The sequence below is a fragment of the Silurus meridionalis genome, chromosome 4, assembly GCF_014805685.1.
Source record: "Silurus meridionalis isolate SWU-2019-XX chromosome 4, ASM1480568v1, whole genome shotgun sequence".
In the NCBI taxonomy this organism is placed as follows: domain Eukaryota; kingdom Metazoa; phylum Chordata; class Actinopteri; order Siluriformes; family Siluridae; genus Silurus; species Silurus meridionalis.
In genome coordinates, this window is record NC_060887.1 from 3,653,756 (window position 1) to 3,681,582 (window position 27,827).

The following is a 27,827-nucleotide window of genomic DNA, read 5'->3' on the forward strand; positions in this document are numbered from 1 at the left end:
CAGACGAGACGTCCACTCATCGTCCTCTACCGCCGCAGACGAGACGTCCACTCGTCGTCCTCTACCGCCGCAGACGAGACGTCCACTCGTCGTCCTCTACCGCCGCAGACGAGACGTCCACTCATCGTCCTCTACCGCCACAGACTAAACGTCCACTCATCGTCCTCTACCGCCGCAGACGAGACGTCCACTCTTCGTCCTCTACCGCCGCAGACGAGACGTCCACTCTTCATCCTCTACCGCCGCAGACTAGACGTCCACTAATCGTCCTCTAAAGCCTTGTGTGAAACAAACACAAACAAACAAACACAGTAACGTAATGCATGTACAACAGTTTCTTTAAAGATCTATGAATCTGCTGCTGTTGTTTGTAATATTGTACATCATAATAGACGACAGCATGAAAGCGATGCAACATACTGCACTGATGAGCTCACGAAAAAACACATTAACCAAATACAGTATTTTACACTGAAATAGTCTCAGTCCTTAATTATTGTCTAGCAAGAGAAAATGTATAGTACTGTATAGTTGTACACATTACATGTATAAATATTATTTAATAACACACTTGGCCAGTTCAAACCATAGTATTTCAATCTTTTTTAGTTTAGAAAGTCTCCAAAGTGAGCAAAGAGCCATGACTAAGTACTTAAAGAGAATGAAAGACAAAGCATTGGATTAGGGCAACAGCAAAGCTCCTCATTGTGTGTCATAAATGTCTTTGCTGGTCTGAATATGGTATTATGCGCCCAGCATTAGCCTTCAGTGACAAACAAAATTTGTTGTCCACAGATGGTCACTGTTACTCACCCATTCACACACACAGCTGCAGACAGTGAACATATGTGTCTATTAGTTCAACAGAACAATGTATAATAGCTGTCACTGTAAATTTATCAACAACGCAAATGATATATAATTATATTATATAACAAACTATTGTAAATAAATAAATGAATGTTTTATTTAGGGCCTTGCTCCTGGAGGTACTTTGTTTTGGTTCACTGTGTACTGTAAACTGAATTACATTACTAAATACAGTAAATACAGATAAGCCAATGTACTTTAACAATCTAAAATACAATGTGGAACGTGAAAAATCATATCTGTCCACTTTTGAAGTGTATATTTTTTATTATTATGTTCTCTGTTGTTAGAAATCATAGGCACAGACTTGATAGTGTTAGCAAGCTAGCTGAAGCGCAAAGCAATAAATATAATTTTTTTTTAAATAACTAAATGTATTGGTATATTGGTGTCTTTTATGTGTGTCCTTGTTTTTGGTGCAGAATGAGAAATTCCTATAAATAGCTCACCAATAATCAATGTAGTGTACATACAGGATTATTTTATACATTATGCATGCTAGTTTCTTTTCTGTGTCCCTGCAGTGACTGGTCGTAGCAGAGGGGTTGAGCCCCTGGGGAAGACAAGACCTTTTGTCATTGTGGATGGACAAAGGAGGAGCCTGAGTCACATTTCACAGGTGAGGGAAGCAAGTCTTTACCCTCTGTGGGCATTATCAACTTGTTCAAGTCAAGTCAAGTCAAGTTTATATGTATAGCGCTTTTCACAACAGACATTGTCTCAAAGCAGCTTTACAGAAATCAACAGTTAAGGTGAATGGTGTGTATTTATCCCTGATGAGCAGCCGTGGTGACTGTGGCAAGGAAAAACTCCCTCAGATGTAATGAGGAAGAAACCTTGAGAGGAACCAGACTCAAAAGGGGAACCCATCCTCATTTGTGTGACATCAAGAGTTTAATCATAAATCTTTAAACAGTACAGAACACTGGAGAGTTAGAACTAGCATGAGCACTGGAGTATAAGATTATAAGTAAATGTTCTTTCTACAGTCTTTGGTATAAAAGTAGTAGCTACTGAGCTCAACATTTGTGATAATCATAGATCCAGCATCAGCTACTCCATGCCAGAGCCTTTAAACACTCCAGGAGGTCAAATGCCACACATGTAGTGGGATCCAATTGGCACTCGTACGTCTGTAGATGGTTCGGGATGTTTGTGAGTTCGGCATCTACTTCTCCATAATCATCCATAGGTCCATAATCTTCACGAGGTGGGAGGTGACTGGAGCTGGCCAAACCTCAGGATGCCTCGGGATGGGGAGAGAAAAAGAAACAGTGGAGAGCAATTAGTGTAGCTGCTGTTCATGATATTAACAGCACAAGTTGATAATGTGCATGAGATCAGATGTTCTGGAGCACAAGGTTATGATATGTGATGTGTGTTATGTGTAGGCTTTGCTAAAAAGATAAGCTTTTAATCTGCACTTAAACTGGGTGAGTGTGTCTGAGCCCGAACACTGTCAGGAAGACTATTTCAGAGTTTTCTTGACCTTGTAAGAACTCTTGCTGCCGCATTCTGAACTAACTGAAGCTTGTTTATTAATGATGCAGGACATCCACCTAGTAATGTGTGGCATGTGGGAGTGTTTAACCAATACCAAATATGGCAGTAAATTGACTACGCCACCCTGGAAATGGGCCAGGGACACAAAAGTACTAAAAAGCATGCAAATACGTAGTGGCTGAGACAGATATCAGACAACAGGAAATATTTCACACAATTTATTCAGAACACATTAAAAATACATAATTCATTTTAATATACAAAAATTTAAAAGAGTACAAAAAAATCACAACATCATTCATCCATGCACACTCTTGTTTTACCACTTCAGAACTGGGGACTTTGTCCTGCCTTTTTAGCTAAACACAGCACGCACTCGTGTTCTCTCACAACACCACACCACAAACCCAATTGTGATCACTACAAGTCGACAGCTGTACCACCACCACACACCGCAGACATTGGCTAGCACTGGTACCCCAATTCTGAAGGGAGAAGAACAACAACATTAGACAAATACACCAACTACACACATACAAACAGCACACTATTATTTATAAAAGAACGCCGCTGCCAGAGGAGTTAGCATCACCTGATAATAGCGGCTCTCCTTAACAATTATAGGCAGCACAAAAGCGTCATATAACATAACATCACATTTACAAAACAAATCATACAAAAACCCCAAATAGGAGTTTACAAACCACAACTTCAGAAAAACCACGAAAGAAAATCAAACAAACAAAGAACAACACAACAGGGGTGACAATACAAAGATATACGATGCAAATACCCCACCTCAGTCAAAACCTTAAATACTCAACACGCTAAGTTTAGCTGCACTCTCACTAGCCGGAAGCGCTGTCAGTCCGGTCGCGAAGGCAATTCCCCCTTTATAGAGATATGATAGTTAGTTCATATTACATGCATCCGTTAAGAGGCAGTGAAAAGCGGGTCAAGCCTGGACCAATATGAAGAAATAAAACAACCCAATCTTTACAATCGCACTCCTTTTCATACGTTCATTACTGCAGCTGCTCAGTAGTCAGTATCGATTATGCAGAAAGGACGCAAAGCTCAACGCGCCCGAAAAGCCTGCTGCAACACCTCCGTGACACTGATAAAACATACAAGACTTTAGATTTAAAATAAGGGATGCGCCTCGCTACACATAAATGAAACTGATCACATACCTGCCAATAGGACTCACGCCGCTCCGCACACTTGACGTGTACGAGTGAAAAGCTGACAAAGTGTCACTCGACACATCCGCCATGTTCCTCAGCCACACACTGCAAGTTTAAATGAATCTCAAATTACCCTGTTTGACAAAAAAAGGTTCGGAATGCAACTGCTGCTGATAGCGCTTACCTCGTAGACATAAACACGACGCACAGGAAGTTACGTCACTTCCGAAACCCCAGATGACGCGCTTGATGACGTGCGCTTGGTTGCCTGTCAATCTCATCCCCTTTTATACCCGTGGAACATACCATTTCCACACCAATAATCAAATTGGTTGATCGCATCACCACAATCGCATTACAGTAGTCTATTCTGGAGGTCATGAACGCATGGACGAGCTTCTCTGCATCAGATGTAGATAACATGTTCTTAGCTTAGAAATATTTCTAAGGTGAAAGAAGGCTGTTTTTGTAACTTGGTTGATATGATATTTGAAAGACAAGCTGCTGTCTAAAATAACTCCCAGGTCTTTTACCGTTGAACTAGTGGTTACAGAACATCCGTCTAAACGCAGGTTGAGATGCTGGAGCTTCTGTATACTAGTTTTTGTGCCGATGAGCAAAATCTCAGTCTTATCAGAATTTAAAAGTAGAAAGTTATGGGTCATCCAATCTCTTATTTCCTTAACACACTGAGTTATCCGGGTTAATTTAGCTGTATCGCCTGGTTTAGATGAGATATATAGCTGAGTATCATCAGCATAACAATGGAAGCTAATTCCATGCCTTCTAATAATATTTCCTAACGGAAGCATGTATATTGTGAAGATCAGGGGTCCTAGAACTGAACCTTGCGGCACGCTATAATTTACTTGCTTTAGCCTGGATAGCTCTCTATTTAAATCTACGAAATGGTAACGATCAGACAGGTAGGATTTAAACCAGCTTAATGCCTGTCCCTGAATGCCGATGTAATTTTGTAAGCGATCTAGGAGGAGATCATGGTCTAAAGTGTCGAATGCAGCACTAAGATCTAGTAAAACTGACAGCGAGATGAAGCCTTGGTCTGAAGCTAAAAACAGGTCATTAGTGATTTTAACTGTGCTATGATGGGGCCTAAAACCTGACTGAAATTCTTCAAAGATATTGTTCTCTTGCAGGTAGGAACATAACTGGGCAGCGACAATCTTTTCTAAAATCTTAGATATAAATGGGAGATTTGAAATTGGTCTGTAATTCGATAGCGTGTTTGGATCCAAATGAGGTTTCTTAATGAGGGGCTTAATAACTGCTAACTTGAGGGACGTGACCTGAAGATAGTGAGGAGTTAATAATATTCAGAAGAGGTTCACCAGTTGTATATAACACTTCCTTCAGTAATTTAGTAGGAATTGGATCTAACTGACATGTTGTCGATTTAGCTTTGGCAATAACATTATACAGCTCTTCCTGTCCTGTACATGTAAAACAGTGGAGTTGTGGAGTTTAAGGTAACACTGTCTCAGGAGAAGCTGCCACAATTGTTTTTTTAATGTTATCTATTTTTTCAGTGAAGAAATTCATAAAGTCCTCACTACTAAACTGTGATGAAACACAATTTTCAGAGCCCTGATTTGTAGTTAGTTTAGCTACAGTACTGAAAAGGAACCTGGGATTGTTTTGGTTGTTTTCTATGAGTTTGCTCAGGTGTTCAGCTCTAGCAGCTTTTAGCGCCTGCCTGTAGCTGAGCATACTGTCTTTATACGCAATCTTAAATACCTCCAATTTAGTTTTCCTCAATTTCCTTTCCAGATTACGTGCTGTTCCCTTGAGGGCATGCGTATGACTATTATACCAAGGTGCAGGTGCTTGTTCTCTAACCTTTTTTAGACCATTTACTGTCAAATACGGCGTACTAACTGCTTTCTCTATGGAGCTCTATGTAATAAGTGTAGTTTAAACACTCATCAATCAAATACAATTATCAACAGAATGTGAATAAAAGACAGTTTGGACTTTAAAAACCTCTATGTATTATGTAACAGAGATATCTACTGAAGTTAGCATGCTAAGCTAGCCCCGGTCCGTCCTCAGAGAGCATGGAGTCCCGCTGACCTTCACTCGCTTTACACACAGTTTACAGCCGTTTTTATCTTATTTATGACTGTAATATCGCTCTTCTCTCAGGAACAACAGAAAAGTTATGAAGACGCCATGATATTTTATCCCTCTGTAATGTGCGCATGCGCATAGTGAGTGTTTGAGTGTAAGAGAGAGAGTGAGGGGGGCATGGGTGACGTCACAGAAAGAGGGCAGAGCATCTCTTTGTGATGTCACAGTAGGGCAACCTGTATGTAAGTCAGAATGCGTCTCTGTTTCTCATTTCCGAGGTTTGTGCATTTGAGTAAAGACACGCAAACATGGGGCTCTTCAGAAGGTTTAGAGAAATTTTTAAAACCAGAAGAGAGAGGAATTCTGAGCAGATTGCTGAAAAGAAGGAGAAGCTGGAATACATGGAGAAAGTAGTAAAAGACTTGGATGCATTTTCTAATCTGATGATAGAGAAGATAACAGAAGAGAAAGAAGAGAAAGCCATTCTACTACAGATAGTGCATAAGATGGAGGCTACTTTGGCTTCTGAGCGAAAGCAGCAGGAACAGGACATAACTGAGAGAAGCCAGAGCTGGGCGAGAGAACAAAAACAACTGGAGGAACGTGTTGCTCAGCTCGAGGCTAATTTAGAATTTGAGAGAAATAGCAAGAAAGGCCAACTAGACATGAGGGAGAGGAACAACTTACAGCTCCAGACCTTTCGAGAGGTTCAGGATACTCTGAATCTCTGTAAAGAAGAGAGGAAGACTGCAAAGCATGAGAAAGATAATTTAAAGAGACACCAAGAGCGACTAGAGGAACGTGTTGCTCAGCTACAGGCCACTTTTGATTTTGAAAAAAATATATGGGAGGTAAAAATATAGAAGGCCAAACAAGACATGCAGGAGAGGACCATCCTACATCTTCAAACCATTAGAGGCTTTCAAGATTCCCTGAATCAGTGTGAGGAAGAGAAGAATTGTGCAGAGCATGAGCGAGATAACCTCTACAAGCCCAAAGAGTCGCAGGAAAAGTGATCAGTAATTTTATTATTATTATACATTTTATTTATTTATCAATTTTTTTCCCTCTTTCCCTGAATATATGTGTATATATTTGTAATTTTATGCACCTGTTCTGTGTATTGTAATGTAAATTGTACTTGTTATTGCCACGTTGTTTGTTTATGGCAAATTGTTTAATAAAAAAAAAAAAATATATATATATATATATATATATATATATATATATATATATATATATATATATATATATATATATATATATAAAAAACGGTTGTACTTCCTGCATATTTTGAATGACATGATCGGTACGTGTTTCATTCACAAACTATGCCTCCCTTTTCCGGTTTGTCTGAATTGTCGTGTTTTTGGATTTGTTAGTGTTTTCGAATTTTTTAATTTGTTTTCTAAATTGTTAATGGGTTTGGTGCTTCTTGGCCACCGTAGAAATGCCTCTGTCTCTGTAATGCCACAGGTTGTTATATTGCGTTTTTGTATTGTATTGATGGTTTCTATAATTGTGACGTGATAGTGGTGGTATTAAGAGGTGGATTAAGTTGGGTACGTCCCCACTGAAGACACGGCCTGCAACTGACACTGTTATACCCCTAAACTGCACAGACGAACACCAGAGAATCGTAATATTCAAACACATAAAGTAATGCAGTCTCTCTGTTTGGATCACAATTTTTGCAAGTTGGTATGACCCAGTCTGGGGTTGGGCAGCACAGCGTGATTAAAGGCACGGGGTGGTGGATGTAAGATGTCTATATGTAGTAGATGGTAGAATGTGTATATGTAGAATATATGGTCGATGTAGAAACAATGTACAGTGGTGTGAAAAAGTGTTTGCCCCCTTCCTGATTTCTTATTTGTTTGTATGTTTGTGACGCTTCAATGTTTCAGATCATCAAACTAATTTAAATATTAGTAAACGATAACACAAGTGAACACGACATGCAGATTTTAAATGAAGGTTTTTATTATTGAGGGGAAACAAAATCCAAAACTACATCAAATAAATTTTACTACGTAAATAAATGTATAGTTTTTTACAATTATAAAACAATAAAGTAAATTTTACACAATGTATAAATACTTAATTTGAGCACCAAAAAAATACAATATATACAAATTACCTCATAAAACTAAAGGAAGAAAATAACTGTATAGGCCAATTACAGTATATCCTGACAATTTTAGAAATGTAGCATTAACACTGATATAGTGTTAATACAAATATATTTAACACAATATAAAATGCATAATACTCACTGCTAATGAGCAAAACTGATCTCTTAATAACACAAACTCTTCCCCTTCCACACGTGGAATTTTGGACGGACTTGTAAATGCCATTTTCCTGCAACAACAAAACACATATAATGCATTTATAAATATCTCACTACAAAATCAACAAAAAAACAAATCCTTTACACTCATTAAACATGACACAAAATATTTACCTTTTACAGTATTGTGATGCACGCTTTACTGCAGCTACAATGCACTGAACAGCGCCACCACCAGTTCACTATGACAAACTTATCCTTGAAAGCCCATTACAATAAAGAGTCTCACACACCTAAAATACACCCCTAACCACAAAGTCACACCCCTTTTATTTCAGACATAAAGTATATTTATAACTTTAACTCCAGCTTTCAAAAAACATTGCTTTTTTATTAATATAAAATATGATATGTATTTTATAGATACCTATGCTACACAAATCCAGAAAGTTAAAAGATGCAATTTATTCCTTTTCCTTTAATAATGTTTACACAAATGTTTAAAAATCATTACCTTTTATGTTAAATGTAACTTTCTTATATCCTATTAATATTCTCAATATGTTTGGCAAATTCCGATATACAGCCTCTCTATTTGTACACATACTCTTCATCTTATATTCACTCACCTTCTCTGTCTCTCTACAGAACAGATATTAATAACATCAACAATCAACAAACCAATGACATTGCAAGTGGAGCAAGTGGAGCAGCCCCATCACTGATCATCCAACGAATGAAAACAATAACAACTTCAATCTCTCAGGCAAATCCTCACATTCTGTATTTTGCAATTAGTGCTGTCTTGCCACAACCTACAGATGACTCAGCAAAAAAAACTACAGTGAAACAATACAACACTATGCTACACCACTGAACTACTCACACAGACAACATCATCTTTCTGAACACAACAAAACTTTCCTCAAACATGGAAAAATAGTCTACCCCCTATACAGACAAGATGGCCTCCACCTTAATCAACAAGGAAAACACAAACTTTTTACATACTTTCAGCAGTTCCTTTTGCATTTTTGTCACTTTTCAACACAAATCAAACAATGTTAGTATCACATGACATTTTTGTCAGACTGGTTTTCATTAATGACCATAACATGTTGCCTTTCTACAACAATAAATGCCATTCTCTTTGTTTGCAACCCTTTTGACTTATTCTTGCATTTCACTTTTTACTATTTACCATACATACATTATAAATACTTTCAAAATGTATTCAACATAAAAATTCCTTCTATTTTTCCACTTTAAAGCACTTCACCCACATATTTACTGAATTCTCTACAATTCTTTACAATGCTAAACTTCACATGTTTGATAACAGTCTAGGCCTGAACACATCAAAAGAACATTATTCCATTTTTATTAGAGCGCCACCTGCTGGCAACAGGAAAAGGCAATTTTTCCACTAACTTAAACATGCAAAGTCCAATCTGCACCAAACTTTCACTTGTTTAAAAAACACTCATGGCCTAAGAACGCCCTATTATAATTGTTCCGTTTCTTTATTATTATTAGGGCTCGAGCACCGATGGTGCAAGGACTCTATTGTAATCGCTCCGTTTCTTTATTATTATTATTTTTTTAATTGCTCGAAAAGTCACGAAACTTTGCACACACATCAGAAATGGCGAAACTTTAGGTATGATATGTTTTTCTAAAGTGGATGTGGCAAAATGGCTCAATAGCGCCACCTATGCAGAGTCAAATCTGGTGCAGATTGGACTTTGCATGTTTAAATTAGTGTTTTTCTAAAGTGGATGTGGCAAAATGGCTCAACAGCGCCACCTATACACTTTCAACGGTGTGTGCCTCAAGCTATGTTTCACGTACATGTATGAAAATCGGTACACACATGTAACACACTAATACCTACAAAAAAGTCTATGGGTACGAAATCCGAAACCCAACAGGAAGTCGGGTATTTTTTATTTTATGAGCACATTTATTGTCATTTTTGCCATTTTCAGATGTTGTATTTTAACAAACTCCTCCTAGAGATCAACACTAAATTTGTTCTGCACAATCTAAATGTTAAATTGCAAAGATCTTGAGTTTTCATTAAAGGGTGTGTCTGTGGCGGACTGACAAATTTTTATGTTTCGCCATCAAAAAGTAAGTTGCTATAACTTAGACATACAATGTCCAATCTGCCCCAAACTTCTCATGTTTGATACGACTCCTGATCTGAACAGATCTACATGCCCATATTCAGTATTAGTTATAGCGCCACCTGCTGGCAAAAAGAAATGTCATATTTTACACTGTACTTCACTCTCAGAAACACATTTCAACATGCCACGCAATACCAAACATGCTATAAACACGTTCAACCGTGCAACAGTTGGCTAAGTGCTGATGTTTGCGATTACATCACAAAACAGAAAGTTGTTTGGAACTCAGGCATACAATGACCGATCAGCTCCAAACTTCACATGTTTGATAAAAGTCCTGGACTGATGACAATATTTATGACAATATACATTTACGGTCCTACTGGCAGCAGGAAGTGTGGCACTTTGAAATGACTGTGCTATAATTCTCCTGTCTTTACTCGCTTACATGCACCTCGCCCACTGTTCACTGTTTTCCTCAGGCCAACCGGTGGCGGTGAGCCAAGGTGCGAGGCCCGTTCATCGCTGCTTTAATTTTTATTGTTTTCCAGCACAGTAATGTGATGAATGTAAATACTGTTATGTTTGCATCATTATGCTATAAAACACATATTATCCCGTTAAGTTCGGAGCATGCGCAGAAAGAACCGGAGACATGACTGCACAGCATTTTTTACTCGTTTACTCTGCACACTGCAAACACACCCACATGCAGCATGAGAGTGCCCTCTAATGGCTATCAGATATTATTACATTAATGCAAAAACATTACAAATACAGTACAGACCCAGTTTACTGGGTGAGAGAGAGAGAAACCGGGGGGACGGAGCATCTCTGTGTGATGTCACAGTAAGGAAACTTTTATGTAAATCAGAATGCGTCTCTGTTTCTCTCATTTCCGAGGTTTGTGCGTGTGAGTAAAGAGACGTAAACATGTTGCTCTTCAGAAGATTTGGAGAGATTTATCAAACCAAAGAAAAGAGGAAAACTAAACAGATTGCTGAAATGAAGGAGAAGCTGAAACACATGGAGAAGGTAGTAAAAGACTTAAATGCATTTATTAATCAGATGAAAGAGAAGATAGCAGAAAAGAAAGAAGAGAAAGCCATTCTGCTACAGACGGTGCAAAAACTGGAGGCTTCTTTGGCTTCTGAGCGAAAGCAGCGGGAACAGGACATAAATCGTAGAAATGACACACAGCTCCAGTACATCACTGAGCTCCAGTCTTTCCTGAAACTCTACGAGAAATCTGTAGAACGTGAGAGAGAGATCTGCGCGAGAAAACAAAAGCGACTGCTGGAACATGTTGCTCAGCTCGAGGTCACTTTGAAAAGAGAGAAAGAAAAGAAGGCCAAACTAGACATGGAGGAGAGGAACAATATACCACTCCAGGCCATCAGAGCCTTCAGGATTCATTAAATCTCTGTAAGAAAGAGAACAATAATTTAATGAGAGACCGAGACCAACTGGAGACACGTCTTGCTCTGCAAGAGGCCACTTTGCTTTCTGAGCAAAATAAACTCAGGAAAGAAAAAGAGAAGGCCAAACACGACCTGGAGGAAATGACCACCTCACACCTCCAAACCACCAGGAAGCTCCAGGATTCCCTCAACCACTGTGAGGAAGAGAAAAAGAGGGCAGAGCACAAGAGAAATAATTTGATGAGAGAACAAGCGCAACTGGAGGAACTTGTTGTTGAGCTGGACGAAACTTTGGAATTTGTGAGTGAATTTGAGAAAAAACTAAAGACCAAACAAAACATCACTCGCTTTAAAACCAGATTCCTCAATAATTCACGAAGAACAGGAAATGGCAGCACCGGAGAGCAACAATCTACAAAGCTCTGGGCAGGTTTAGATTTAGCCATGCCATACATATAATAAAGTACAAAACACATCAAAGTTTATTGTAATATTTAATACAAATTTATATTTTAATATTGTGTGTTTTGTGTCTTTTATTAAAGTGTTGGACTTCATTTAAATCGTAACTAAGAATTAAAATCCACATGATGAAATGTTGGGAAAATGTGACAAAAGTAAATGATAATAAAATAAAGGTTCTGATTGAAATCATTTGAACATGAACAGAAGTTAAACTGATCAAAACTATCGATTGCTGCAAAAAGTTTAGTTTGAATGCAGCCTTATAACATCTACTGCTCAAATATAACTTCTGACCACCTCAGTTATGTTAAAAACATCAGAAATAAATCTTTGAATTCAAAACGTTAGAAAATAACAATGTCATTTAATAGATTTATTTTAATAATTCAATCAATTCAGTTAAAAAAGATTTGGTTCGGTAATTTTGACTCCTTAGATTTAGTTTAAGTCACTGAGTCAGTTCACTGGAATTGATTCAATAAAGTCTGAATCGATTGATTCACCAGGAAATGACTCGATTCCACAGTTTCAGAAAAACATCTACAACATAAAACAGTCGTGTCTCCTTATAAATATTACTTTTAAAGACACTTTTGTTCTGTTTGTGAAAAACCAGCAGGTGGTCAGAAAGTTCCTTCTCTGTTTCTGGGTCAGTTTGAGGGGTTCACCTCAGTCCTCTTTAAATGCTTTTAATTTTCTTTCTCTGAATTATGCTGCTGTTAATCTCTTCCATACATCATACATTCTTATACAGGGGTCCAGACTGCGACTAAAATGCTCAACCAAAAAGAATAATTTGTGAGTAATATTTTTTATGAGATTCCCACCTGCGTCCATATAAATTTGCAGGGTATGACCGAGTAATCTGCATGTCATGACTTTTGATGTGCGTGTTCTGTGAGGAACGGTTTGAAAAAACACTTTCCTTTCGTGTTACGGGGCTGAGACTTGCAGAATCGCATTTTTAGCCCCTAAGAAGATCAGTCATGAAAGCACCTGCACGACTGTGCCAGACAGTGTTGTGCTGGTTACTAAGAAATAGTGACTAGTTACAGTTACTCGTTACTTCATTCAAAAAGTAACTCAATTACTTTGTTGATTATTTACACCAAAAAGTAATGTGTTACTCTTAAAAGTAACTTTTTAGTTATTAATGTCCTTTTTAATGTCCCTCCAAACCAGTGGTTGTACCGCATGAGAAGAAGTCTCTCAAACCTTTGGTCAGACAGCTTGTTCCTCTTTGGAGACAGTACCAGACTTCCCAGGCTGAAAAGTCTCTCAACAGGTGCACTTAATGGAGTAGCTGCATTTCTTCAGAGAAATTTCCTTTATTGTGGGAAATTGTATCGGTTGTTCTCAAGTAGGTCATTACTTCAGTTTCCACAGTGCTGAAGGTATCATCAGCCTCCTCAAAACATAAAAAGTCCTGCACATTGAAGGAGCTTGAGTCTGGTGTTGTCTGAGACACAGGCATCGTGGCTGCTTGCTGAACAGGGCCAGGGTGAGGGATGAGCTTGTGACACTCTGCTGTGAGCATTCCTTTGACCATCTCTTTCTTCCTCTGGTCTCTCAACCATCACAGTTTAAACATAAGAAATGAGAAAGCTGCCAGTATTGCATTGTTGCTTTCCAAAACGGATGCAAATCGTGTTTTGATTGCCTGCAGAAAAAAAAAAAAAACCCACAGTGACACAGATTTAAGAATGAGTGAAAGATTCCCTCTATGTACATTCTATGAAAGCTGTACACCACTGTGATTTTTGACCTATAGATATGAGTTATAAAATAATTTAAACATCACAAAAACACACACATTAAGAAACTAAAAATATACGTGCAACTGATTGGACAAAACTAAAACTTTATTTTTGCAAAAAATTAATTATGGTATTATTACTGTTTATTTTTCATCCAGTGGGTAGGTGCAGTACAGTGTGTGAATAGAATCAAAAAAATTGTTTCTGCACTTTACACTCTTTCCATTTCTTACGCTATATTGGTGCTTGCTCAGCTAAAAATATTAATGTTTACATCTATAAACTTCATTTGAATATTGATAAATGTTTCTTACCTGAACTATGGCATCAGGTAGGCCAGTTGCAATAATCAGGCCTTCTTTTATCTCCAGTAGCTTCAACATCAAAACTTCTATTGTGGGCAGGACGGCTATCCAGGAGGGCTATTGAAGGATATCCAGAGCAACTGTGAGAGGCTTTATGATGGCACAGTATTCCCTCAGAAACTGAAACTCCCTCTCACCAATACATTTTAGCTCTAAATGATTAGAGATGGTACTCAAGTCAGTCATGGGTATTTCAACTATTCTCGCCACAGCATCATAAAATAAATTCCACCTTGTGGAGCATGGCACAAGCAGTTTTTTGCCAACCAAATCGCCCACTAACTCTGAAGCCAAAGTCGACCAGCTAGCCTTACTCCACAGTGCTGCAAATGTATAATAGAGTATTTGGAAATGTATTTATATTAAACAATTTAAATGTTTTATCAGCCAGGATAAAAATAATCTACAATGGTTGTACCTCACTCTCCTGGTTGTTCTTCTGGAATATTTAAAGTATGATCATTCTAAATAAAGTAGTAGTTCTAAATCAGAGTAGTGCAGTGGTGGGCCATCAGGGCCAGCAAGTTCTTCTCTGCTGGCCTAAACATTATCAGAAGCACTGATCTACAATTACAACCTAAATTCCAATATTTGTTCGATGAAATTGTGAGTTTTTCTTGGCTGCACTGCTTCCAGTATGTGAATGTTAGATTCTTTTTTCTTTTTGCTGCCATGTCAATCTAATCTGCCCAGGGTCTTCAGAATCAGTTGTGCTGGCCGATGTACCTTAGACTATATTAGCAATGGATCTGTTTCTTTAACCAATCAGATTTCAACTTCGCCTCACAGACACTAGCATCAGCATTCTTCTGTCCTCTGATTGGTTCGTCAGAGCGAAACTGTTACAGCCAAGTTGGACTGGCAAAACATGTCTGTAGCGATCCAGACACATTAATACATCAGTTAGACTGATGTAGGAAGAGAAACTGATTTGGTCTCGGACGTTGTTAAAAATCCATTTTCAAGAAAAGCTAGACATCTAGAAAAGCCAGGTAGCCCAACCCTAAAGCTAGTTAGCTTGTCTCAGCCCGGGAAAGGGTTTGTTCACCACTTCCAGACCAGTGAAGACGAGCAATACCACTGATACCACAGGAGCGTTGCAAATTATGAGTATGCATTATGAGTATGCATCTCTGGAGAGTAAGTTGTATTTAATTTACATTTTTTAATGTTTTTGTCATGTTATTAGACAAATATTGATTCTAAACTGCTCCACATGATATAGATGGCACAGTTGCGGTTGTAGTGTAAAGGTTTGAAGCTTGCTTTAGTAAAATGGTATTCACCCTCCATATGCAAAATGCCTCTCTCTCTGTAATGCCACTCATTGTTATATTGTGTTTTTGTATAGTATTGATGGTTTCTATAATGTCGACATGATAGTGGTGGTATTAAGAGGTGAATTAAATCAGGTAAGTCCACACTGAAGGCACAGGTACCAAATGCACGGCCCGTCACTGAAGTAGTGTTAACACAACAAAGAACACAGACACTCACCATTGCTGTTGCTCAACACCTTCACTGTAGAATCTGTAGGAAAATATTAGTTATGTTGTAAATGAGATTCGAAGTATGTTTTAAATACCGACAGCAACATCTCATTACAAACAGCAACATATAATTACAAACAATATGAACACAATGATGAATTTAAAGTACACTTAAGTAAAAACAGTATACTTTACCTTAAAATTTAGGTTTCGTCATTTTGCTTCTCTTTCAAGTAACTGAAAAGGAAAACAGCAATGAAGTAAATAAATGCACTGATGTTTTCATGTTTCAAGGACAAGTGAGCATTTAACTGGGTTGACAATGAAGGACTGGATTTGAACTAGGCAGGTGCTACCCTTCTCTCTAAGGCCAATCTCTTCATCCTGCCATGACTGAGAAATGCTACAAAGCAGTAGCCACATAACTCACAGCAAGCTCTATAAAATGTGGTATGATTTACTATTGATTAACATTATTAAGAAACATTGAAGATGTGAGCTTATCGAAATCAGATTCAGATTGAGTTCACACTTGTATTCTTAAGAATCCAGGATGTAAATATTTACCTTAAAAAGCTGTAGTATAGGAACATTTCTCAAAATCTCAGTGGAACCATGTGAATTAAACTTAGAGAACTCACTCAAATGTCCCTATGTTTTGCCCAATAATAGTTTTAGCCAATCAAATGAGTTTCTTTTTCGAACGTTGCTCTGTGTTTCACTACAGGAATCGCTTTGGGCGTGACCAACTACAGAAGCTTCTATGACACTACATCTGTCTTAACAGGTCGACCCGTCTGTCCCTCTCTTACAATGTCATTCACACTTTCTTCCTATGAAGGACCACATCAAGCTCTCTCAGCATATCCAGTTTTTAATGAGTACAGGGAGGTTGCATCTCACCCATGTCCTTCTTCATATGGAGGAACCATCTCGGGCAGAGACCCTCACCTGATGTTCATCGTGCGCATGGGCCCTGTAACCGCAATGCACTAAAAGCATATAGAATCAGAGACTCAAGGGCATGGCTCCACTGGGGCTCGAACCCAGGACCTTCTGCGTGTAAAGCAGACGTGATGACCACTACACTATGGAACCTGCTGCCGAGAGGTTGATGTCCAATGTGCATAAATAGAAACATATCTCTCAAAATTTAACTGGGAAAATATTAATTCAACTTAGAAAATTCACTGACTCAAATGTCACAATTATCTCCACTGTTTTGAGTGTGTTAAGCTCCAGGTTTTATGACTGCACCATGTCTCTCAGGTCTTTCTTCACTGAAGCAGGGTCGTTGGCTGAAAACTGATTTTACAGCTGAGCAGAACCAGACAGTTATTAAAGCAACTCCTGTTGAACTTTCTAAGCTGGTGAAGGAAGTACATCCTCTGTTAAACCTTTTTAACAATGGAGTCGATGTGATTGTCCCACTACATGCCCTGAGAGATGGTGGTGCCCAGGAACCTGAATGACTCCACTGCTGCCATAGTGCTGTTAATGATGGTGAGTAGGGGAGAGCAGGGGTTTCACCTAAAATCCACAATTATCTCCACTGTTTTGAGTGTGTTAAGCTCCAGGTTTTATGACTGCACCATGTCTCTCAGGTCTTTCTTCACTGAAGCAGGGTCGTTGGCTGAAAACTGATTTTACAGCTGAGCAGAACCAGACAGTTATTAAAGCAACTCCTGTTGAACTTTCTAAGCTGGTGAAGGAAGTACATCCTCTGTTAAACCTTTTTAACAATGGAGTCGATGTGATTGTCCCACTACATGCCCTGAGAGATGGTGGTGCCCAGGAACCTGAATGACTCCACTGCTGCCATAGTGCTGTTAATGATGGTGAGTAGGGGAGAGCAGGGGTTTCACCTAAAATCCACAATTATCTCCACTGTTTTGAGCGTGTTAAGCTCCAGGTTTTATGACTGCACCATGTCTCTCAGGCCTTTCTTCACTGAAGCAGGGTCGTGGAGTCAGTGGAGTCAAAGCTGAAAAGTTGCAATCTGGAAACATATGCAGGTGCAGGTGATTGTGTGGATCCATAGGGTAGTGGTCATCACATCTGTTTTACATGCAGAAACTCCTGAGCTCAACTCCCAGTGGAACCATGTGAATTAAACTTAGAGAACTCACTCAAATGTCCCTATGTTTTGCCCAATAATAGTTTTAGCGATGCAAATGAGTTTATTACTGCTGCTGACATTACTGAGTAAAATGCTGCTTCCTCAGAAGACCACACACAGTAGGCTCATGACCACCGGTGAAAGATCTCCAGCATCTTAATGCACTTAATGCAAAAACAAAAACAGGTTCCGTGTAGTAATTCATCACTTCTGCTTTACATGCAGGAGGTTCTGGGTTTGATTCCCAGTGGAATCATGTATAAAACAAATATAATGTAAGATTGTGTTTCTTCTTCTTTTAAACCATAGTGTGGTTGTGATCACCTCTGCTTCACACACAAAAGTGGCCGTAAAACTGTAAGGAGAGAGACAAAAGCTGAGTCCCATGTGCTAGGTGGCCAAGATTTTTAATAAAAACACAATGAAAGTAAATATAAAATAAACCGTATCCTGCTAGCGGGAAATAAATTCCACCATTAGGGTCCCTTAACTGGTTCCATTGTGTAGTGTAAACACAATTTTCTCTTTTTCTCACTCTGGATGTATACAGTTTTTGAAAAGTGGCAGGAGGACACCGATAATCACTGCAGCCGTCTAAACTGTCCTCTGTAGTCCTCTGATGTCTGATTTTACAGCTGAGCAGAACCAGACAGTTATTAAAGGAACTCCTGTTGAACTTTCTAAGCTGGTGAAGGAAGTACATCCTCTGTTAAACCTTTTTAACAATGGAGTCGATGTGATTGTCCCACTACATGCCCTGAGAGATGGTGGTGCCCAGGAACCTGAATGACTCCACTGCTGCCATAGTGCTGTTAATGATGGTGAGTAGGGGGAGAGCAGGGGTTTCACCTAAAATCCACAATTATCTCCACTGTTTTGAGCGTGTTAAGCTCCAGGTTTTATGACTGCACCATGTCTCTCAGGTCTTTCTTCACTGAAGCAGGGTCGTTGGCTGAAAACTGATTTTACAGCTTTTTAGAGTAGCTCCTCTTAGACACTCTATAAGGATCAATAATGAGGATTAATCTTCCTCATATTACTGAATTAATCATGTACTACAAAATTTGAAAAGAACTCGTGATCCTGTCAACTGGGAACAGGAAGCTGAGGGTACATTTGGAAACAAGTTTTTCGAAGCTGTATAGTTGCAATCTGGAGAACATTTTGCCTGAATCGATATTTCTGCTCATTCATGCTGTTTAGTTGACTGTATGGTTCCATAGGGTAGTGGTCATCACATCTGCTTTACACGCAGAAACTCCTGAGTTCAACCCCCAGTGGAGCCATGCAGCTAGCAAACATGAATGAGGTTTATGTATTTGTCACAAATTGTTACTAAATCCTCGAAAAAAATAAACAACTTTTGGTGTTTCCGCATTGTGCTTGCAACAAAAATGGACAATAGGAATTCCAAAAGGCTCAAGGGCATTGCTCCACTGGGGGTTGAACCCAGGACCTCCTGCGAGTAAAGGAGATGTGATGACCGTTAAAGCTGTAAGAGAAGTTGGACACTAAGGAAGGAGAAAAGGAGAACTACAGGGGAATAAAGTTGATCAGTCACACCATGAAGTTATAGGAAATAGTGGAAGCCAGGCTGAGTTTATTCATTAGTTATTTATCCAGTTATCATCTGTTAACCTGTTATTTCAACAAAACCAGATTTTCTCCTGCAAACCAAGTTCAAGAAAATGCTACAAGGAATTGACTCCCATGTCGTGTTTGCTGGACTTTAGAATGTAATACTTTATTGCACTGAGGTGCTTTAGTACATAAAGGTCTTCATTTAATTTTTATTATTATTATATGCAGATTTACATATTTATGAAACCCAAAGAGATAAAATTATTAAATTTCCAATATTTGGTTTGATTAAACAATGTTATTTGGGTGTTATATAATCAACACATCCTCGTCAAAGCAAGGAACATTCATAAACCCCCAAAAACTTTAATAATGATGATTAATAATAATAATAATAATAATAATAATAATAATAATAATAATAATAATAATAATAATAACTGCAGTTGGTTGTCAGATGTCAGTCTCACACTGCCCTCTAGTGGCCCTGTCAGGATTTTCTTTTTACTCAATTCTGTATAAATATTATTAATGGTGTTTTGTTGTCTAGTTATATGTGATGTTGATCTTTTACAAAGCAAGATATTTTTCTTTATAATATTAAACTGTCTAAAACTAAAACTGTTTACTGTTTTACAAACAGGGGGTTCATGTTTAAGCTGAATTTTTGTGATATAAATAAATGAAATAGAAGTTAAATGAAAATTGATATAATTTTGTGTTTTTTGAGAGACTGCTGAAAGGACATTTCTGGAACTATCTATGGATTCAGACTCGGTTGAGCTGAAATGGTGAACCGACTCTCCTGAACCTCATTGTTTTGAATAGAAGTGATTGAACCGAACTCTTTTGAACCGAGTCACTTGAACTGAATCTATTAAATCGAACTCACCGAACCAAATCTTTTCAAACTGAATGGACTGAATTATTAAAATGAATGTATTAAAATAAATTGTCATTTTCTAATGGATTGAATGCAAAATAGTTCTTTCTGATGTTTTTCTACTAACTGCAGTTGTCAAAAGTTATACTTGAACTTTTCCCAACATTTTATCATGTGGATTTTAATTCTTAGTTAAATTTAAATGAAGTCCAACACTTTAATAATAGAAACAAAACACACACTATATTTAAGATATTTATTTATTTTAAAGGAATAAAAATATACAGTTACAATAATCACTGATATGTTTGTACTTTATTATATGTAGGACATGTCCAGCTTGATCTCCTCTTTTTCTTTCTCTGGTTTTCTTTCTCTAGTGCTGAAGTCATATTGCTGAACAGCTGTACAGCTTCCTCCAGTCACTCGGTTTCCATCCTCATTTCTCTTCCTCACACTGATTCAGGGAATCTTGAAGGTCTCTGATGGTTTGAAGATGTAGGATGGTCCTCTCCTGCATGTCTTGTTTGGCCATCTTTATTTTTACCTGCCATTTATTTTTTCAAAATCCAAAGTGGCCTGCAGCTGAGCAACATGTTCCTCCTGTTGTTCTCGTTCTCTAATCAAATTAACTCGCTCATGCTCTGCACAATTCTTCTCTTCCTCACACTGATTCAGGGAATCTTGAAGGTCTCTGATGGTTTGAAGATGTAGGATGGTCCTCTCCTGCATGTCTTGTTTGGCCATCTTTATTTTTACCTGCCATTTATTTTTTCAAAATCCAAAGTGGCCTGCAGCTGAGCAACACGTTCCTCCAGTCGCTCTTGGTGTCTAATCAAATGATCTTTCTCAATTTTTGCAGTCTTCCTCTCTTCTTTACAGAGATTCAGAGTATCCTGGAGTTCTCTGATGGCCTGGAGGTGTAAGTTGTTCCTCTCCCTCATGTCTAGTTGGTCCTTCTTTCTTTTCTCCTTCCATTTATTTCTCTCAAATTCCAAAGTGGCCTTCAGCTGAGCAACATGTTCCTCCTGTTGTTCTCGTTCTCTAATCAAATTAACTCGCTCATGCTCTGCACAATTCTTCTCTTCCTCACACTGATTCAGGGAATCTTGAAGGTCTCTGATGGTTTGAAGATGTAGGATGGTCCTCTCCTGCATGTCTTGTTTGGCCATCTTTATTTTTACCTGCCATTTATTTTTTTCAAAATCCAAAGTGGCCTGCAGCTGAGCAACACGTTCCTCCAGTCGCTCTTGGTGTCTAATCAAATGATCTTTCTCAATTTTTGCAGTCTTCCTCTCTTCTTTACAGAGATTCAGAGTATCCTGGAGTTCTCTGATGGCCTGGAGGTGTAAGTTGTTCCTCTCCCTCATGTCTAGTTGGTCCTTCTTGCTTTTCTCCTTCCATTCATTTCTCTCTAATTCCAAACTAGCCTCGAACTGAGCAACACGTTCCAGCAGTCGCTTTTGTTCTCTCGCCCAGCTGTCTCTCGCACATTCTACTGTTTTCTCCTGTTTCTCATAGAGTTTCAGGGAAGACTGGAGCTCGGTGAAGTTTTGGAGGTGTGTGGAGTTTCTCTCATTTATGTCCTGTTCCTGCTGCTTTCGCTCAGAAGCCAAAGTAGCCTCCAGCTTTTGCACCATCTGTAGCAGAATGGCTTTCTCTTCTCTCTCTTTTGCTAACTTCTCTATCATCAGATTATTAAATGCATCCAAGTCTGTTACTACTTTCTCCATGTGTTCAAGCTCCTCCTTCGATTCAGCAATCTGCTCAGATTTCTTTTCTCTTCTGGTTTGAAAAATTTCTCTAAACCTTCTGAAGAGCCCCATGTTTACGTGTCTTTACTCAAATGCACAAACCTCAGAAATGAGAGAAACAGAGACGCATTCCGACTTATAGACATTGCCCTACTGTGACGTCACACAGAGATGCCCCGCCCACCGTCGGTGACGTCACCTGGTCGCGCGCGCATGCGCTTACTCTCTTACACGCACACACTCACTATGCGCATGCGCACATTACAGAGGTAAAGAGCAGATAAAATATTATGGCATCTTCACAACTTGTCTGTTGTTCCTGAGAGAAGAGCGATATTACAGTCATAAATAAGATAAAAACTGTGTTTAAAGCGAGTGAAGGTCAGCGGGACTCCATGCTCTCTGAGGACGGACCGGGGCTAGCTTAGCATGCTAACTTCAGTAGATATCTCTGTTTCATAATACATAGAGGTTTTTAAAGTCCAAACTGTCTTTTATTCACATTCTGTTGATAATTGTATTTGATTAATGAGTGTTTAAACTACACCTATTACATAGAGCTCTATAGAGAAAGCAGTTAGTACGCCGTATTTGTCAACTGGGTCTGAGTTGAGAACCGGAAGTTGACCGGAGTGATTCTATGAATGTTGCAGAATCATAAATGACCAGTAGGTGGCAGTGTGATGTGTATTAGAGGTCACTGTCACAGCAGGTCATTAGAAGTAGTGGAGCTCTAATGACGTCATTAATAGCGAGGACAAGACACACAGCAGTTTGGGATTCTTTTATTGACTTTATTGATTAATTGATTTGGAGTATGATTGTGTTTCTGATCAAAGTAAGTTCATGTGTATGGAGTAAAAACAACCTGTACATTTCTCACTTCCAGACAGTATTATGAGATGTTCATCTGCTGGAAGTTCATGTTTAATGCTGCATGTTTTATAAGATTTATGAGCTGGAATAAATGTTTCTCTATTGGTTTAAATGACTGGTGCATTTTTATCTACTTTTCCCCCTCAACTATAAGGTTGAAACCACTTGTTTATTAAATGCATCATTCAATAAATAAACATCAATGAAAACTGGATGATTTGTTTTTATTGAATGTAAAAATATTAATTTGAGGATAATTGAACTTAATGAATTGAATAGTTTTGGATTAAATGAAGACTTTACTGAACTAAACAGCACTGAATTCTCCTTTAAATGAACTTAAGTTTACTGAACTAAATACTGTTACTTATATGAAAATAAACCCGGTTTCTTGAACCCTGTTCGGTTTCAGCCCCACTTTTGGGCCTCACAGCTGAAAATGACCTTCCTGACTTTCAATGGTAAAAGTTTCTGACAACAGTGTGCTACATACACAATTTACATCTCTTTTAAAAGAACACACTTTGGGCTTTACATCATCCAAAGATGCTGAAGTTCCTTAGAAAAAAATGTGTACATCATAGAACATTATTTTTATATATATAAATACATGAATTCGGTCCTGAAACAATCCAGAATAGTGACGGGTTAAAAGTCACATGTGTAATGAGTTTATATTTCAACTTTAAAGAAAATACAATAAAAAGGAGATTCCTATAAACATTATTCTGAGACTGTGTGTAGTCCTTTTCTCCCTCCGTCTGTTTGAGGAAAAGCAGCCTGATAACCAAATGTACTGGGAATAATAACATTCACACAATAAGCATAAGACTGGTGTTTGAACATTAGAAAAACAGTAGAAGAAGAAAGTAATGAACATAAAAGTAGCACAATGCTTCCTTCAGTGCCTCTGTGAATGATGGAGCACATCTGGACCTTCCTTTTATCCTTCCATTCTACAAACAGCACATCCTCTTCTCTCAGCCAGTGATGAGGCCTCGAGGAGCTTTTTTCAGAAGCTTGTTGGTGATGGTTTGAGGGTTTGTGGACTGAATTTTCCCACATGCCCTGATGTTCTTTTTTAGGAGATCTCTAAACAGTGCTGGACTTGTGCAGAAGTCGTCAACGAACAGTTTGTAGCCCGTTCCCAACATCTTCTCATTAACAAGTGCCATGACAGATGGTCTACAGCAGGGGTGGCCAACCAGTCAGAGACCGAGAGCCACATTTTTTACCGTGTTACTGCAAAGAGCCACATCATACACATGGGCACACATGAACATCACCCATCCCTTCCTCTTACTTACACACACACACACACACACACACACACACACACACACACACACACACACACACACACACATCTCTGCTCAGTCAGATTTATTGTAAATGTCACACACCAACATAATGACAGAAATTGACTCCTACAGTTCTAAGACCACAGGACAGTCATTTTCAACAATGAACACTGCACTGTCTCACACACACAAACTCTGTTTAACCAAGTCCACAAACAAAAATATAATAATTTACAATAGCGTTTTTCTTTTACTATGCATGTTACTTAGTGGGACTTTTGGCATTCCTTGCCTTAAACAATCCCCTTCAAATCTGCCTCGTATTCCGTTGTTGCCACTCGAAGCAATTCTTTCACGTGTGTGTCAGTCAGAACAGATCGATGCTTTGATTTCACGTGTTTCAGGGTAGAAAACACAGACTTTGTGTTTTTTTTGTTTATGTGCGTGTTCACTTCGCTTGAGTTCACTATGGTATTTTCGTCAAATGCGCGTGAGATGAATATACCGCAGGGTGGGCAATTAATTTGTACAAGGGGCCACATGAGAAACCTGAATTGTGTCAGAGGGCCACACCAACGATAATATTTTAGGGATGCACCGAAATGAAAATTAAATTTAAATGGCAATGAAATCCATCATTTTTTGTGTTATGCCTTTTGCCTTGGCACCATCACTGGAAAACTTTCCTGCCTTTTCAAAAACGTCCTCTACAGACGGAGTGCGCATGCTCGGATTGACTTTACTTTTCTGCGCGTTCTTCTCATATTTAGAAGGCAATCGGGATGTTTGGATTTCAGGTGATAAATTAAACCAGACTTGGAGAAACTTTTTGCAGATACACCCCCTCTTGAAATTTCAGCATTGCATGTTTTGCAAATCGCTCTCCACACACCGCAGACATGTTGCTCTTATCCAAATAACCGTGTGCTGCTGCGCTTTTTTATTGCGTCATTACAATTGGGTTTCTGCCGTGTTGTTTCGGTGATTAAGGTATTTCCGAAAATTCTCGGTGCATCCCTGTAATTTATGATTGGCCTCATGCCAAGGTCTGATATACCGCAAAGTTTCCCAGTAGGGGCGAGCTCATTTAAGTCTTAAAAATACCGCATTAAACTTAAGCAAAGCGAACACGCACATTAAAAATCAAACACACACAAACTCCGAAAGAAACATAAGACCAGCCAAAGAGCCGCATGCGGCTCGGGAGCCGCGGGTTGGCCACCCCTGATATAGAGTGTTGGTAAACTGGTATATTTGTATGCTGTCGTCCCCTCACATTCACACGTTCACTCAGGTTTGTTGACGGTGGTGTGGTGGGTCGTCTCTTATCCCAGAGATCCCTCATGTCTGTGTTATCTTCTGGTTCTCCCTTTTAGTTATGCTGCCATAGCGAGTCTTGCCGGAGTCCAGACTGCAAAGTGACATTAACTTTCATACAACAATAAGAACACTTAATAATCCATAACCTTCTCTTCCCGTCACCCTCTTTCTCTCTCTCTCTCTCTCTCTCTCTCTCTCTCTCTCTCTCTCTCTCTCTCTCTCTCTCTTTAAGTCGAGTTAAACATGCTCTTGAGGCTCCAGTGACCACTGTTCCTGCCCCTCTCCCCTCCGTTGATCCTCCCACTTCGTCCAGGTCTGCCTCTGGATAGTGTTCTCTTCGACTGGAGGCCACTCTGTTCAGCTTGGCACGGTTTCTCATCAACACCTTGGGTGGTTCCACGAAATTCCGGAGTAAGAACAGGCGCTTTGAGGATGGACTGGACTGTAGTTAATGTCAACAGTCTGCTACACTGACACAGGAATACAGTTCGCTTCTGATCGTCATCACTGTACCCCGCAACATTGTATATCTGCTTCAAATGGACATTCAGTGCAACCCAGATGAGGATGGGTTCCCTCTTGAGTCTGGTTCCTCTCAAGGTTTCTTCCTTATTCCATCTTGGGGAGTTTTTCCTTGCCACAGTTGCTCATCAGGGACAAACGTACTTACAAAGAATATATTTACTTTTAATCACCACATTATCTGTGTAAAGCTGCTTTGAGACAATGTTCATTGTTAAAAGCGCTATACAAATAAAAATGAATTGAATTGAATTTAATTTAATTGAATTGAATTAAAAAAGATCTACATGTAGATCTAGATCTGTGGTTAGGTCTTCAAGATGTTTGAAACAAACTACCTGTCCAGAACTTTTAAAAGTGTGTGTGCAAGTATACCTAGAAGAATTAATGCTGATTTGCAGAGAAAATGTGGTCACACAAAATAGTGAATTAATTTAGACTTTTATTAATTTGGACTCTTTTTTATTTATTCTTTATTTATGCAGAGTACTGTGTATATTTATATCACATTCTTCTTCTGTCTTGATTGAATATATAAATGTGTAAATACAGGGCAGTGGTAGTGGAACCCCTCAGATGTAAACTAAACAGAGGCGTTACCTGGAGACAAAACTGTACACATACTGTTTCATCATCAATATCAAATGTTGCCATGGATACGCGACCTCTTTTCACTGCTGGACAGCGATATCTGCTGGATGCGTTATTTTGGGCAAGAAGAAAATAAAACCGAGAATAAAGCGCCATCTGCTGGAATGTTTCACAAAAAATGTAAGACGCTAAACACTACATAACATCTTTGTTTAAAACGGACTCAATGTCCAGTTCCTGACCGTAATGGAAAGTTAAAAAGAAATGTATGCCTCATGTCACCAGAATAAACTCTACCCAATTAGTATAAATACTGGCAAAGTGGGACACTTCAGATCAAACCTCTGTATCTTAAAACTCACTGATCTAAATTTATTTCTGAGTTCAGTCTTGGAAAATAAAAAGTCCAAGGAACCAACACAAAGATTCTGAAAATAGTCTGTAAACAAAATGGCAGCTACATTGGGCAAATGTGATGTGCACTCAATTTACTAGGAACACCTACATTCATTTACTGTGTGTGTGTGTGTGTGTGTGTGTGTGTGTGTGTGTGTTGCTGCATTATTACAGCATTATTTATGCAAAAATAATAATTCTTATCACTTTCTTTATTTAGTTTTATACATCAACCAGCACACTGGATGCTGGAACATAAAGGACAGGGCACATGATCAGCCCAAGTCATCATTCAGGGGCAAAAGGAAATCTGATAACCTGCCCAATGAATATGAGCCTCATCAGAAGAGACAGAAAAAACAGATAATAAAAGTGAAAACGGACGTCTCCAACAAAACTAAACTAGGTACAAAAAAAAATACATGCAAACTTGTCCAAGGGTTTGTGAATGTGATGTACCCTCACTGTCCCCTTCATTAGAAACACCTCTGTATTCATATACACTTTGTGTGTGTGTGTGTGTGTGTGTGTGTGTGTGTGTGTGTGTGTGTGTGTGTGTGTGTTGCTGCATTATCACCACATTATTTATGCAAAAATTATAATTCTTATCCCTTTCTTTATTTAGTTTTATACATCAACCAGCACACTGGATGCTGGAACATAAAGGACAGGGCACATGATCAGCCCAAGTCATCATTCAGGGGCAAAAGGAAACCTGATAACCTGCCCAATGAATATGAGCCTCATCAGAAGAGACAGAAAAAACAGATAATAGAAGAGAAAACTGACGTCTCCAACACAAATAAACTACCTCCTAAACATTTAGGCATTGGTAAGGCAGAAGAAAGTTGAAGTGGATGAACAGCAGTAGGACTGGTTATGTGAATTAGACACTCATCTTTGGATGTTTTCA

General features: G+C 38.7%; 1 protein-coding gene, 1 non-coding gene and 1 pseudogene across 2 annotated transcripts in view; 1 reads left to right on the forward strand and 2 right to left on the reverse strand.

Annotated features, from left to right (window-relative positions):
- LOC124384578 (zinc finger protein 850-like) overlaps window positions 1–27,827 on the reverse strand; it is a 1,373,244-nt gene that overhangs the window by 625,962 nt on the left and 719,455 nt on the right. The window lies entirely within an intron of this gene.
- The window catches only part of LOC124384668, a 920,651-nt pseudogene that overhangs the window by 616,160 nt on the left and 276,664 nt on the right, over window positions 1–27,827 (forward strand).
- On the reverse strand, window positions 16,597–16,669 carry trnav-uac. Its single transcript has one exon. It is a non-coding gene; the product is annotated as a tRNA-Val (tRNA).